We start from the raw sequence: 13,080 nt of genomic DNA on the forward strand, positions 1-13,080 counted from the left end.
CTTCCCTCCCAGCCAGTCCTCCCGGCAGCCTCCCCTTCCTCTGCGCCCCATCACGAACCAGGGGCTCCCAGCCTCCCTCCTCGCTCCTCACTCACTCACTCACTCACCCTCGCTGGCTCCCGCCGCCCGCCCACCCCGCCCCGTCTCTGCCGCGGTCTCTCCATCCCTCGCCTCTCGCCAGACCTCTCAGGGTCCGTCTCTGGGTCTCCCTCTGTCTCTCTCTGTGGCTGCCCCAAGTCTCTCCCACTGCCAACCTCCTGGCCCCACCCCGCCCCTCCCGGCTGACCCCCGGGCTGCCGCATCCAGCTCCCACGCGGCCCGGAGCTCTCATCTGTCGGCCCAGAGCCGGCCAGCACCGGGCGGGCGGCCGTCCCGACGACAGGCTGGGAGGGGGCAGGCCCAGCCCCTGCCCGCCCTGCCCTCCGCCTCACCACCCCGCAGAGCGGGCCCCCAGCGCCCGCATAAGTGCTCCCGCAGAGGCCCCTCCTTCGACCTGCTGCTCCCCTCAGACCCCCACCACTTGGGCCTGCTTCCCCGCAGGCAGGCAGCCCTCCTCAGACACCCCTTCCCCTTAGACCTGCCTCCCCCTTAGACCTGCCTCCCCCCAACACCCCTTCCCCTTAGACCTGCCTCCCCCTTAGACCTGCCTCCCCCCAGACACCCCTTCCCCTTAGACCTGCCTCCCCCCCAGACACCCCTTCCCCTTAGACCTGCCTCCCCCCCAGACAGCCCCCCTCAGACACCCCTTGTATCTGGCTCCCCCACCACAACAGGTCCCCCCTTTCAGATCCCCACTCCCTCGGACACCCCTCTCCTCAGTTACCTAATTCTCCTGAGACACTCCATCCCCTGCCCATCCCTGTCTCTCAGACCCTTTCCCCTTTCTGTCAGCCCTCTGCCTCAGATACCCCACCACCCAGACCTCACCCTAGGTCACCCACACCCTCAGACATCTGCTCCTGTCAGAGGCCCATCCCAGACACCCCAACCCCCAGATCCTTCTGCCTCTCACCACTCCACCCCGCCAGTCCCCACCTCTCAGAGGGCGCGCTGTCCTCAGCCTCCCTCCTTTAGACGCAAGCCCCTCAGATACCCCCGCACCCCTCCCCGTCACACACTCTTATACACACCGTCCCTGTCACACGCCCGGCTGCTCAGAAGATCCCATACACACTGTCCCCCGTAAGCCCCACCCCACCCCTTGGGCACCAGAGGGGACTTAGCCCACTTGCCCTCACACTTGTCCGGTCTCCCACGGTCACCCTCACCCCAGCCCCCAGCCCCGTGTCTACGGAGGCTCCTCCCCCTCGCTCCCTCCAGCACTCAGACCCTCCTGGGGGCAGCCCCTCCGCCCTCGCTCCCACACCCCCATCTCACCCCAGCTCCCCAACTTTCTCTGTTTATCTCCCTCCCTGTCTCTCTCTCCCTCTTTGTCTCTCTTGTCCCTTCTCTGTCTCCTCCCACTATCTCTTTTCCATTTTTCTGTCTCCTCCCTCCTTCCTTGTCTCCCCTCAACCTGGGGTGTCTCTCCCCACCTTTCTCCACTCAGCTCTCTCCCCCTGTCTGTCTCTGTCTCTCTCCCTCCATCATTCAGTCTTTCCCTACTTCTCCGTCCTCCACGTCTGCTCCCCCATCTCTTTCCAGGTCTGTCCCTCCCCGTCCCCCATCCCTTCTCTTGTCTCTTTCCCCCGGTCTCCCCAGGTCCTGCATCTCTCGCTCTCTCTGCACCATCTGTCTCTTTTCCCCCCTCCTCTCCCCTCTCTAACTCTCTCCGTCTCTCTGCCCCCACCTCCCTCCCCATCTCCCTCTGTCCCCCGACTCCCCGCACCTCGCCCCGTCCACCTCTCTCCCACCTCCCCAGCTCTCCCTGCCTCTCTGGGCCCCCCTCCCTCCTGCCTCCGCACCCCCCCACCCCCACCCCCTATTGGCCCCTCTCATTTCCGTGTTGGTTTTGATTTCTCTTCCCGACGCTTTCAACTCCCCGCCGCCTCCTCCGGACACGTTATAACGAGGAGCCGTGGGATCGGCGCTCCGGGGCCTGCTCCCACGCTCCCCCCTCATCTCTCTCCCGCTCGCATCTCTGCCATCTCGAGGTCTCTGCCCGCCTCTTCTCCCGTCTCTGTCCCCCTCCCGTGTCCTGTCAGGCCCACGGGGACCGGCCCCCACCCCCTCTGGTTCGACCCCTTCCCTGCATGTCTGCCCTGACTGTCCGGGGTGCAGCGCCGCATCTCTGGGTCCCCATGTCTCTCCGTCCCTGGGTCCTCACCTCTCTGCGTCTCCACAGCACCCTGTTTTTTTGTCTCTGGGTCCCCACATCTCTCCTCCCAACATCCCTGTCTCCATGTCTCTCTGTCTCTGTCTCCCCATCTCCGAATCTCTGTTTCTGTCCCAGCATCCGTCTCTTGGGGCCCCTTTGATCTCGCCCTGCCCCTGGCGCCCCCCTGGCCCCATTGATCGCAGATCGACCGATGTGGGGGAGCAGGGCCTGCGGGGCTGGGGCTGCGGCCCCGGCAGGGGCCTGGCAGGACACCGGACACAAGGACGGACACACAGCCCCAGTGACTGCAGAGGGGGAGCTGCCTGCTGCAACCCCGACCCTCCCAGTCAGTCCGTGCGGGGCGGATGGGGACTCCGGGCAAGCTTTAATTTTTAATTTTATTTTGCTTCCTCCATACCCCCCGCCCCCCATCTCCACCGCCCGCAGCCATGGCACCGAATATGTGTGTGCGCGTGTGCGTGTGCGCGCAGCAGTGTGGAGAGGGGCTGGGTGGGCGAGAGCGGCCCTTCCTCCTCTCCCTGCAAAGCAGCTACACAGACCCACACGCCGACCCAGGCACACGCACCACACTGCCACAGCTCAACAAAGTGACACACGCCACACTGGCACACACAACACACAGCACAAAGATGTGTGAGGCACGTGTCCACACACTCGTACACATCAAGACTGTCACAACTGACACACATCACATAGACCCACACAGCAACCCAGGCACACATACCACCATGTTTCACACAACAGACAGACATGTGTGTCAAAATAGTCACACACACACCATCCTGGTCATAGACATCAACCCAGAGACACACACACAGTTATACACAGATATGCACGAGACACACAGCCATTCAGTCCCATACAGAAACAAAGACACAACCATATATCACAGACAGACACACACTAACATAGGCACACTCTCCTACACCAAGGCTCACAATCAAATACAGTCACAGAGACCTACAATCACACGCTGACACAGTGCCACACAGAAACAGAGACACACCCAGGCACACACGGCAGCACAGCCAAGCCAGTCACACACAAGTGACACGAGAGCACCCGAGTCACACAGACAAGCACCAGAGACCCCGCGTGCACACGTGCTCCGTCACGCAAGGAGACGGGTGCACACACCACACAACACAGCCAGCCACCGCCAGGCCACAAACACACACACACACACAGAGCCACGCTCAGACCCACAGCCCAACTGGGTGGGCTGGGCACTCAGAGATAACCCCACCCTGGGGCCCTGATGCTCCTGCCGTCATCTGTCCAGCTGTCTGTCCATCCACCCATCCATCTGTGGATGTCCCAAGCCAGCCCCTGTCCCTGCGTGTGCACGTGTGTGAGGCGCGCGCTGGCCCAGGCCTGCCCCTGCTGCTGTCTCACTAGAGACAGATCCCAGCCTCTCTCAGGCCTGCTGGGTGTCAGTGTCTCTCCTCTCTCTGTCTCTCTCTCTCTCAGGGTCTTTGTGGCCCCATCTCTCTGTCTGCCTCTCTCTCCAAATATCTCCATCTCTGAGTGTCTCTGTTTCTTGTCTCTGTCTCTGGGTGTCTCTGTCTCTCCCGGTCTCTGTCCCTCTCTGTCTCTCCCCATCTCTCTTTGCCTCTGTCTCCTCAGGCCCCCATCACCCCGGCCCCCTGGGCTGGGGTTTAACCAGTTGTTTTGATGTCTCTAAGCTGCTCCGGCTGCCTCGGGAGCCGCCTCGGGCCTCACACCCTCACCCCAGCCCCTTCATCCCTCACCCAGCCCCCCCCACCGCCGCCTCCCCTTAACACGATCTGCACAAGTGGAATGAAAATTGATTTTTTTTTTAAATTTCATATCTTCTCTGGGGCTCTGTCTAAAGAGGAGAGAGATGCGGCCCAAGACCCTTCTCCCTTGGCCCCCTGCACGCACACGCGCACACACCCCGACAGGCATACACATCACACCCGGACACACACACTCACACCAACACTCCATCTGCACCCACCCTGGGGACACACACCTCCCTACACCACACACCCGTGTAGCACACACCTGTGCACACAGTTGAGACACACAGCAGGCCCCGGTGCACGCACACACTCTCTCTGGACACACACCACTAGACGCGCTTCACACACCACACACAGTGTGCCATCTGGGTGCGCACAGCCGGATGCCTGCCGTCACACACTATATTAGCACGTGCTCACCGCACACCTGACCGTACAGATTATGCCACGTCCATGCCACGTCCAAACCTAGGCTCAAGGACCTCCCATCACTGGCACCAATGAGACCCCATGGCTGTCCCGGGGAGGACGGGGTCAGGAGGGTGACAGGGGCTCTCCTGCCCGGACTTGCCCCACACTCCCCAGGTCACCCTCTCCTACCCGTGCCCACATCCACCAAATGCTCTGGCCTGACCCTGGGCAGGGGTGTCTCTGTGTGTACACACGTACACACACACACACACACACACACACACACCTCTCACTACTTCTCTCAAGGGCACACAGTGTCATCCCCACAACAGGCTGGCTCATTCAAGAGCTGCCTCATCCCCACACAAAACACAGGCACCCATGACACACTCACAGCAGTACCATACACGGGCTGACGCTCACACGACATCAGGGGCTCAGCCCCACACATCGCCGGGCACTGGTTCACACCGTAGTACACACATGTACCATCCGACAGTCACACGTGACTACACACCCACACACACAGCCTTCAACACCCTTCATGGCTGGTCACACACAGTATGTCACTTAATTGTCATGAACGCCTCATCCAGCTCGTTACGTCCAGCCTTCCAAAACGACTGCGCGCGCACACGCACACGCACACGCACACACACCCCTTACATGTCTGATCCCAGGCTCAGACACAAGCCCACAGGCCCAGACACACAACAGCACCCCCTTAACAACGAGGTCTTGCCCCACACGCTCACACAGCCAATCTGCAATACGGAGATGTGCGGGGATTTCTGTGACCGTGTCCACAGCTAGTCCTTTGCGTGTTCCTCACACGCACGCTCACCAGCCTGGCCCCTGGGGTCCCACCTGGGTGGCACTCTCGGTCCTTCCACCCCGTCTCCCTTGGGCTATCAAGCCTTCTCATCTCCTGGCCCTCAGAGATGTGGGCTGTCCTGTCCTGGTCACTCAGACACACCGTGTGGCCACCGGACTCGGAAACTCCGGACACGGCAACAGCCCTAAAGTTTTGGGGCTGTCACACACCAGACAGCTGAGCATCACACCCAAGTCACACACATGCTCACAAACATGACACGTGTGGCTTAATTCAATCCCAGGTTCTCACGCACGCACAGTCACTGTGCCCAGGAACACACACATCTCCACACGTCACATTTACACGTGCTGCAACACAAGTCACAGTCCCACAAAAGGACAGCCAAGCCCCCACCACCACACTGTCACACACCACAGACACACACAGTCCAGATAGCTTGCACACATGCACGTGCGTGCGCACGCGCGCGCGCACACACACCCACACACACACACGGGAACCTCTGCCCAGGCTGACTGTGCAAGACAGACAGAGGGGTAGTTTGTCAGACAGATGGGGCACCAGCTTCCAGCCTGGAGGTGTGTTTGTGGCACCGGGTATGGGGTGCTTGGAAGGCACGAAGCCAGGGAGGGATGGAGACCTCACACCCACCCTCACCCTGTCTCTCCCTCTAGCTGGCGTCTCTGTCTGGGGCGGTGTGTGTCTCTGTGGGTCTCTGTCTCTCTCCCTGAGCCCCAGCCTCTGCACGGATGTCCCTGGGGCTGTGGCCAGCGCGCGGAACGGTGTCATTGGGGGGGGCTGGCGAGGGAGCGTCCCCGGGGAGGTGGGAGCCGCAGTGCCACGCACCCCGCCTACCAAACAGCGCTGGGGGAAGGGAGAGGGAGGGAGGCGCAGCAACCGCAGACGGACCCGGAGCCCAGGCTGCTCCCCCACGCCTGCCCCTCCCCTGGGAGACCCAGAGAGATGGAGGAAGCGCAGGGGTGGGAGGAGACAGAGAGGGAGAGACACCCACAGAGGGAGAGAGACAGAGACAGAGAGACAGCGTGATGGCGAGAGAGAGACAGAGAAGAGGGAAGCAGCACAGAGCAGGAAATAGATTGGAACAGAGATGGGAGAGACCCAGAGAAAAGATGGGAGGCCAGAGAGAGTCCCACAAAGACAGAGAGGGAGCGACAAGCAAAGAGAGAGACAGAGACACCGGGACAGGGCGGGAGATGGAGTTAGGGAAACCCAGGAAAGGGGAGTGAGTCAGAGAGGCTTCACAAAGTAAATTAGAGCTGGAGGTCACGGGGAGAGAGCTGCTGGGAGGAGAGACCCCGGGTCAGGGAGGAAGCAGAGGAGGGGGCAGAGATGCGGAAAATTGAGGGATTAGGGCAGAGGCAAAGGAGAGGATGAGGGAGAGCTGCGGGGAGCTGCAGGGCAGAGGCCGGAGCCTCAGGAAAGTGAATCCGTCAGCTGGCCCAGGCAGATCCCAAGTGCGGGTTCACGGCCACCTTGACACCCACCCTGGCCCTTCAGCCGTCCTGGGGGGTGGGGTCAGTGTCCCCACCGGGCCTGACCTAGCTCCTGGCTACCACCCCAACTCCAAAAGCCACCCCTCCCCCACCCCTCCTCACCTCCACCTGCCCCATTCCAAGCCCAGCTCCAACCCCTGCCTCGTCCTGAATCCCACCCTCTTCCCAACACCAAGCTGACCCTCAACTGCAGCTGTCTCCCCGTCCCATCCTCACACCCCAGGCCCTGCCCTACTGCCTGGGCTGGACCCTTTGGCCCCATGCCCTCTACCAGCGACAGTGACAGACGTGTAGGGGCAATGACCTCGGTTTGGTGGTGCTGGGGAGGCGGGTGGAGGGGCAGGGAACCGAAGGCAAGTGTGATCAGCCAGTCCCAGGAGCCAAGAGACCACGAGAGCCCTTCTGGACTGTACTGGCCAAGGGGCAGGGAGGCTGCGTGTCCTGGTCATGGGGCTGGGCACCAAGTATGTGCTCAGGAAATACTATTAAAATGGAACTCAGGCTAAAGGGAGTGAGGCAGGGGAACAGAGACAGAGAGATGGTGAGTCAAGGGACAGAAAGGCAGAGACCCAGGGGCTGAGATGGAGGTGGGGAGGCAAGACCTGGGGCGAGGGGGCAGAGACGTTAGGGACGGAGGGCAGGACCCCCGTGCCTGGAGCCAGGTGTGGGGCCTGGGCTGGCTGGAACTGGGTGCCTGGGCTTCAGGGATCCCACAAGGGCCAGAGAAGGGCCAGGGTCCGGCTGGGCTGGGGGAGGCTCGGGGCTCCAGGGGCACCACGCGGTGCTAATTCAGCGCCATCGATCAGATGGGATGAGAGCAATAAATTATTGTGACAAGATGCAATCCTGGCCCGCGCACTGCCGCCAAGGCGGATCGATCTCTGTCCCCAGCCCCACACCGGGTCCCATGCCCAGGCCTCAGCCGGCCAGGACGCCTCTGCCCACATCTCCCTCCATTCCCCCCACCACACACGCTTCCACTGACAGCCGGGTGGGGCTGCAGCCCTGGGAAAGAGACAAGAACAGAGAGGGACCCACGGAGGGAAGGTTGGCCCCTATCTGCCCCCAGTTCTCTCGCTTCCCTCCACATCCCATCCTTACCACAACCTGGGAGGTAGCAACTGCCACGATGCCCATTTCACAGATGTGGAAACTGAGGCTCCGACAGGGAAAGTAACTTGGCCAAAGTCCCACAGGGGTGAGTGGTGATGCCTGGACTCAAATGCGGGACAGTCTAACTTCAAGCCCCCCAAGATTTCCACCATCAGAGGGGAGGGCAAGGGACAGAGACAGAAGAGGAGGGAGGTGACAGAGAGAGAATGAGAGAGTGCAGGACACAGAGAAACAGAGAGTCAGGGTGCTATAAAGAGATAGGGAGAGATACAGAGACACTGAGAGACACAGAAATGGAGAAATACAGAGAACACAGGGAGGGAGAAAAAGAGACAGGACAGAGAGAGACAGAGAGATTCAGATTCAGGGATAGGCAGATGGGGGGAGATGGGCAGACGGAGCAGGGATGGAGTAGAGAGAGGGGATAAAAGACAAGTGGGCAGATAGGAAACAGGAGCTGGGAAAGAGGTGCGAGATGAGTAGTTCTGGAGACCAAGGTGTATCTGGGGAGACAGGTGTGTGTTGGCAGGAGGCTGCTGGTTCCATGCAGCTTGGGGGGCAGGTGGGAGCCAGGATGAGGATGACAAGCTCGGCCCAGGGGAGTCAGTGTCAGAGAGAGACAGGTGTGCCAGCAGGGAGGTGGGGCATGTCCGAGGGCAGGAGTGGAGGGACAATGTGAGGCTGGGGTGTAGCTGGCAGGTGATTGGGAAGCAAATGATGCCGGAGTGACAAGGTGGACAGTATCTATGGAAGAAGGCAGTCACCTGATAGGCAGGTGTGGGGGGCACGGACACCCGGATGCCTGGAGGCAAATCTCCAACATCTACCAGCTTCTGAGCCCAGAAATGACTCCATTTCTCTGGGTTCAGTTTCCTTCTCTGCAAAATGGGAATAAGGGTTAAGGGCCTGCCTCATAAGGGTCTTGCGAGGATGAAATGAGACAATGGATATGAAGAAGTGAGGACACCGCCTGTCACAGAGATGGGTTTAATAAGAAGTAGCGGGGACCTGTTAGGAGCAGGTGCTACTCGTGAGTGGTCCGTGACCCAGCCGCAGCAGTGGCCGCAGCAGCATCACCTGGAGCTTGTTAGAAATGCAGAGTTTCAGGGTCCTCATCAGACCTGCTGCACCAGGGTCTCTGTGGTGAGACCCAGGCCTCTGTGGTCCACAAGCGCTCCAGATCTTTCCAATGCCTGCTACAGTCTGAGAACCTCTGACTTAAGGGCTTCTGCACGCTGCAGCGGGCAGGTGTGTGGTCGGCTGGGAACAGGTATTACATGTGTTTAACAAATGCTACAGGTGTTACTTATGCTCACTGAGAAAGGTGTTCCCTGAGGAGGTAGATGGCTGGTGACAGGTTCTATGAAAAGGGACAGACAGGTCTTACTAGAGGGGAGCTGGCTGGAGACGGGTGTAGGGATCTGAAAGTTAGGCTCTAAAGGGGTGGGGGTGACAGGTTGTGTGGGCAGGTGGTTGAGAGGGGTGGGGTGGGTGCACAGCATCTGAAAAAGCTATGAAGGAATGAGGGCTACATGGATGTGGGGGGAGGAGAAGGCTAGAGGGGGACCCAGTTTTGGGTGTCAGGTGCACGTCCGTGGGGCAGGAGTGGGGAGGCCAGGGGTATGGCAGAGACCCGGATGAAGAGAGAAAGCAGAGAGAGATTAAGGAGGTGGCATGTGGAGGGCTCAGTACTTGTTTGCTGAAGAAATGACTGAACGCGGTACCGGAGCAGGTGACGCCTGAGGTAGACAGGTGAGCAACGGGCAGATGTGTGGAGATGTTGGTGTGACCTTGTGAGGCAAAGAAAAAGGAAGTGAGAAACATGGGAAATTAGGTATGTGGGAAGAGAAGAGAGATGGATAGGTAGTACCTGAAGGACAGGTATACAGGTGAAGCAGGTACCTGTGGCCAAGGACAGATTCTCTGCCCAAACATGCATAAGTGTGAAGCCGTACATTGGGAGACACAGAGAGACAGAGACAGAGAGACAGGGAGGAGTCGGACGCAAGGCCAGCAGCAAGTGTGCAGGTGGGGTTGGTGGGGCTTTCAGAGCACAAGGGCTTGTAGGAGACATCATGGCAGGGGAGGGACCGGAGGAAGAAGGATACACATGACACCTGGGGGCTGTCGCATGTGTGAGCCATCAGGTGCGGGGGCGGGGGGGCGGGGGTGGTTAGGAGACACGTGGGGTTGGCGCATGTGTTGCTGTCTGGGATGAGTTACCTGAAATGACAGGTATGGGGGAAGCCTTTGGAAGTAGGTGTACTTATGTTAAATTATGGGAGATGGAGTGTGAGGGAGTTAGGTGCAGGCAGAGAGAGTGCCACGAAGCAGGTGTGTTCTCAAGTGACAGTGCGTGGGACGCTCTTCCGGAAGGACCGGTGTGATGGTAGACAAGGCCAGCATCGCAAGGGAGAGGTACGGGTGAGAGCCAGGAGGGTGGGAGGGAGCGTTACCTGAGGACAGAGAAGGAGGACGCACGTGTGAGTGCCTACAGGCAAAGGAAAGGGTGTGTGTGAGAGAGTGAACAGGTACTGCCTGAGGGGAGACAGAGATGAAGAAATATAGATGTGTGAGAAACAAGTGTGTTTAGAGCTTTGGGGGGGGGGCAGGTCGGGTGGTGCACGTGCAGGTAGGAAGGGGATAATGGGGTATGAAATGAGACAGATGCAGGCATTCAGGGGGAAAGGGCAAATTTTGGAGAACAGGTGTTACCTGGAGGTGCAGGTAAGCTATATCACGGGCATCTTTGAAGCAGGTTTCAAGGGACGAGTATTACCTGGGCGGGGGGGAGGGGGGGGGCAGGTGAAAGGAAACAGGTGATACCTATAGGGGCAGATGAAGGGAACAGGTGTGGAGGAGAGGGGTTACCTACAGGGCACAGGTATAAGGAGACGAATGTTACCTAGAGGTCCAAAGGGGGAACATCGATGTGACAGGTGCGTTGATAGACAGGTGTGGGTGAAAGGTGTCACCTGAGGCCACAGGTGTGTGCAGCACGACTCTTTGGGGTGGTGTGCTGCCTCCGTTTCACTCATTACCCCCTCCACCCCTCCCCCGGGGCCAGCTGTGCTCTCCCACCCCGCCCAGGGCTCTGGCCCGCGGCAGGGCACGCAGTTAGCTCTGGGCTTGGCCTGCCGGGCAGCCGAGGCTCCTGAGGCTGCTTGGCGATGCGGAGCGCGTCTGGGCCTCGGCGGCTGGCCGGGCGGGGGGAGCGGGAGGGGGGGCCGTTTAGCCGTGATAGATCCGCGCGCTGCTTGTCTCTTAATCTCCGGAGCGACCGATCGATTCGCTATTTCCCTTTGTTGCCAGAAAATTCGATCCTGGGCCTGGAATTAGGTCCCCGGCTTAATCTGAGCGGAAACCAGTGAGGGGGAGACAGAGATAGAGACACTGGGAGAGACAGAGATAGAGAGATATTGAGAGACAGAGAGAGGCAGAGACACAGAGACAGAGAGATGCTGAGAAAGATAGGGGAAGGCAGAGATAGGCACAGAGATTCTGAGAGACAGTCTAAGGAGTTGGACCCAAAGAGGTAGAGACAGATGCTGCGAGAGACAGAGTCACAGAGACGGAGGGATAGATTCTGGGAGAGCTGGAGGTGGACACAGAGATCCTGGAAGAGACAGGGACAGAGAGTCAGTGAGGAGAGACCCAGCCAGGAAAGAGATGTCAGAGGTGGCCCGGCGTGGTCCTGGGACAGTTGTGAAGTGACTGGGACAGAAAAGGTGTGTGGCACTAGGCCACCTGTCCCCAGAAGGACACGCCCCCCCAAAGGTCACGGCCAGGCCTGCACTCCCAGCCCAGAAGTGTGCAGACCCCAGAATTGGCCCAAATGGCCTTCCCACAGCCCCTGGGACCCCTCACCCCAAATATCTAGAGCCCAGTCTGCAGATCCTCAGCTCTGAACTCCAGCTCCAAATCCAGACCTCCCGGCCCCCCCAATCCAACACCCCATGCTGAGCCCAGCCCCGAATATCCACAGCCCTAGTCCTGACCCCCAGCCCCAAACGGTCCGCCCTCAATCCCAAGTATCCAGTCTCTTGGCTCTGAGCCCCCAGGTCCCAAATTTCAAGCCCTCAGCCCTGCTCTCTAAACCCAAGACTCTCGCCCCAAAAGTCCAGACCCACCCTTAGGTCGGCCCGCCAGCCCGCGCTCTCACCGCCGCATCTCCCGCGCTCTCGACACACTCTCCAGCGCCCTGGTCCCGGACCCCTGCCCCGAGGGCGCACCTCCAGCCCTCTCTCCCTCCCTCCTCCCAGGAGTCGGACGCAGCCCCAACCGCCTCGCCGCCTCCGGCTCGGGGAGCCGAGCTCCGGAGGTCTCTGGGAAGCGCCTCCCGCGGCCCGGCCCCCGCCCCGGGAAGGAATCCCCGCCCCCCATCCCCGCCCCTGCGCCGGCCGCGGCGCTCACTCACTTTCCGGGGCTTGCGCATCCGCACCGGTCCGGGGAGAAGTGTTTAAAGTTCGGATCCCGCAGCCATGGCCCCCGCGACGTCCTGGAGAGTGGGCACCGGGGCGGGGGACGGGGTGGGGGGAGATGCCCGGAGCCCCGGGGGGCACGGAGCCAGAGGGGGCGCGAGCAGGGAGCGAGAGTCACTGAGAGACCAGGACACCGAGAGACGGCCAGAGACACAGAGACGGGGGCGGAGCAGAGACAGGGAGATGGAGAGACCCCGAAACAGAGACGCGCAAAGAGAGATAGAGACGCGGGAAGCTGGGGACGGAGCTCCGGGCGGGCGGCGGCGCCACGAGCGAGGCGCGGGGCAGCAGGGCCGAGGCGGGGGGCGCGGGGTCGACCGGCCTCCTGCGCCTCCTCCCGCTCTTCCGCCTCCTCCTCCCGCTGCTCCGCGGCGCGCGCCGCGCGCCTCCCGCCCTCGCGGCCGCCCGGCCCGGCTCCGCGCGCAGATATATGGAGGCTGCGGCGGCGGCGGCGGCGGGCGGTGCGGGGGAGGGGGCGGGAGCGCGATCGATGGAATATAATTTTCCTCAAACTCGGAAAATAAAGTTCAGAGCTGATCAAATTTGAAAACAGATGTCGAATCGCGACTCTAAATAAGGTTCGATCCCGGGACTGAGGGAGTGGGGGCTGCGGGCGGGGGTGGGTGGAGAGGTGGAGACCCCCCTCCTCTCCCTTTCCCTGCCCTCCGCGTCCCGCCCC

General features: G+C 60.7%; 1 protein-coding gene across 1 annotated transcript in view; it reads right to left on the minus strand.

Moving 5' to 3' along the window:
- Positions 1–12,415, minus strand: part of ERFL (ETS repressor factor like) — an 18,276-nt gene extending 5,861 nt beyond the window's left edge. Inside the window, exon 1 of the mRNA XM_060288899.1 lies at positions 12,338–12,415. The gene's annotated coding sequence lies outside the window, so the exon portion shown is untranslated. The remainder of the gene's footprint in view (positions 1–12,337) is intronic.
- Between the last annotated feature and the right edge of the window lie 665 nt (positions 12,416–13,080).

Source organism: Globicephala melas, chromosome 19 (genome assembly GCF_963455315.2).
Source record: "Globicephala melas chromosome 19, mGloMel1.2, whole genome shotgun sequence".
Lineage (NCBI taxonomy): Eukaryota > Metazoa > Chordata > Mammalia > Artiodactyla > Delphinidae > Globicephala > Globicephala melas.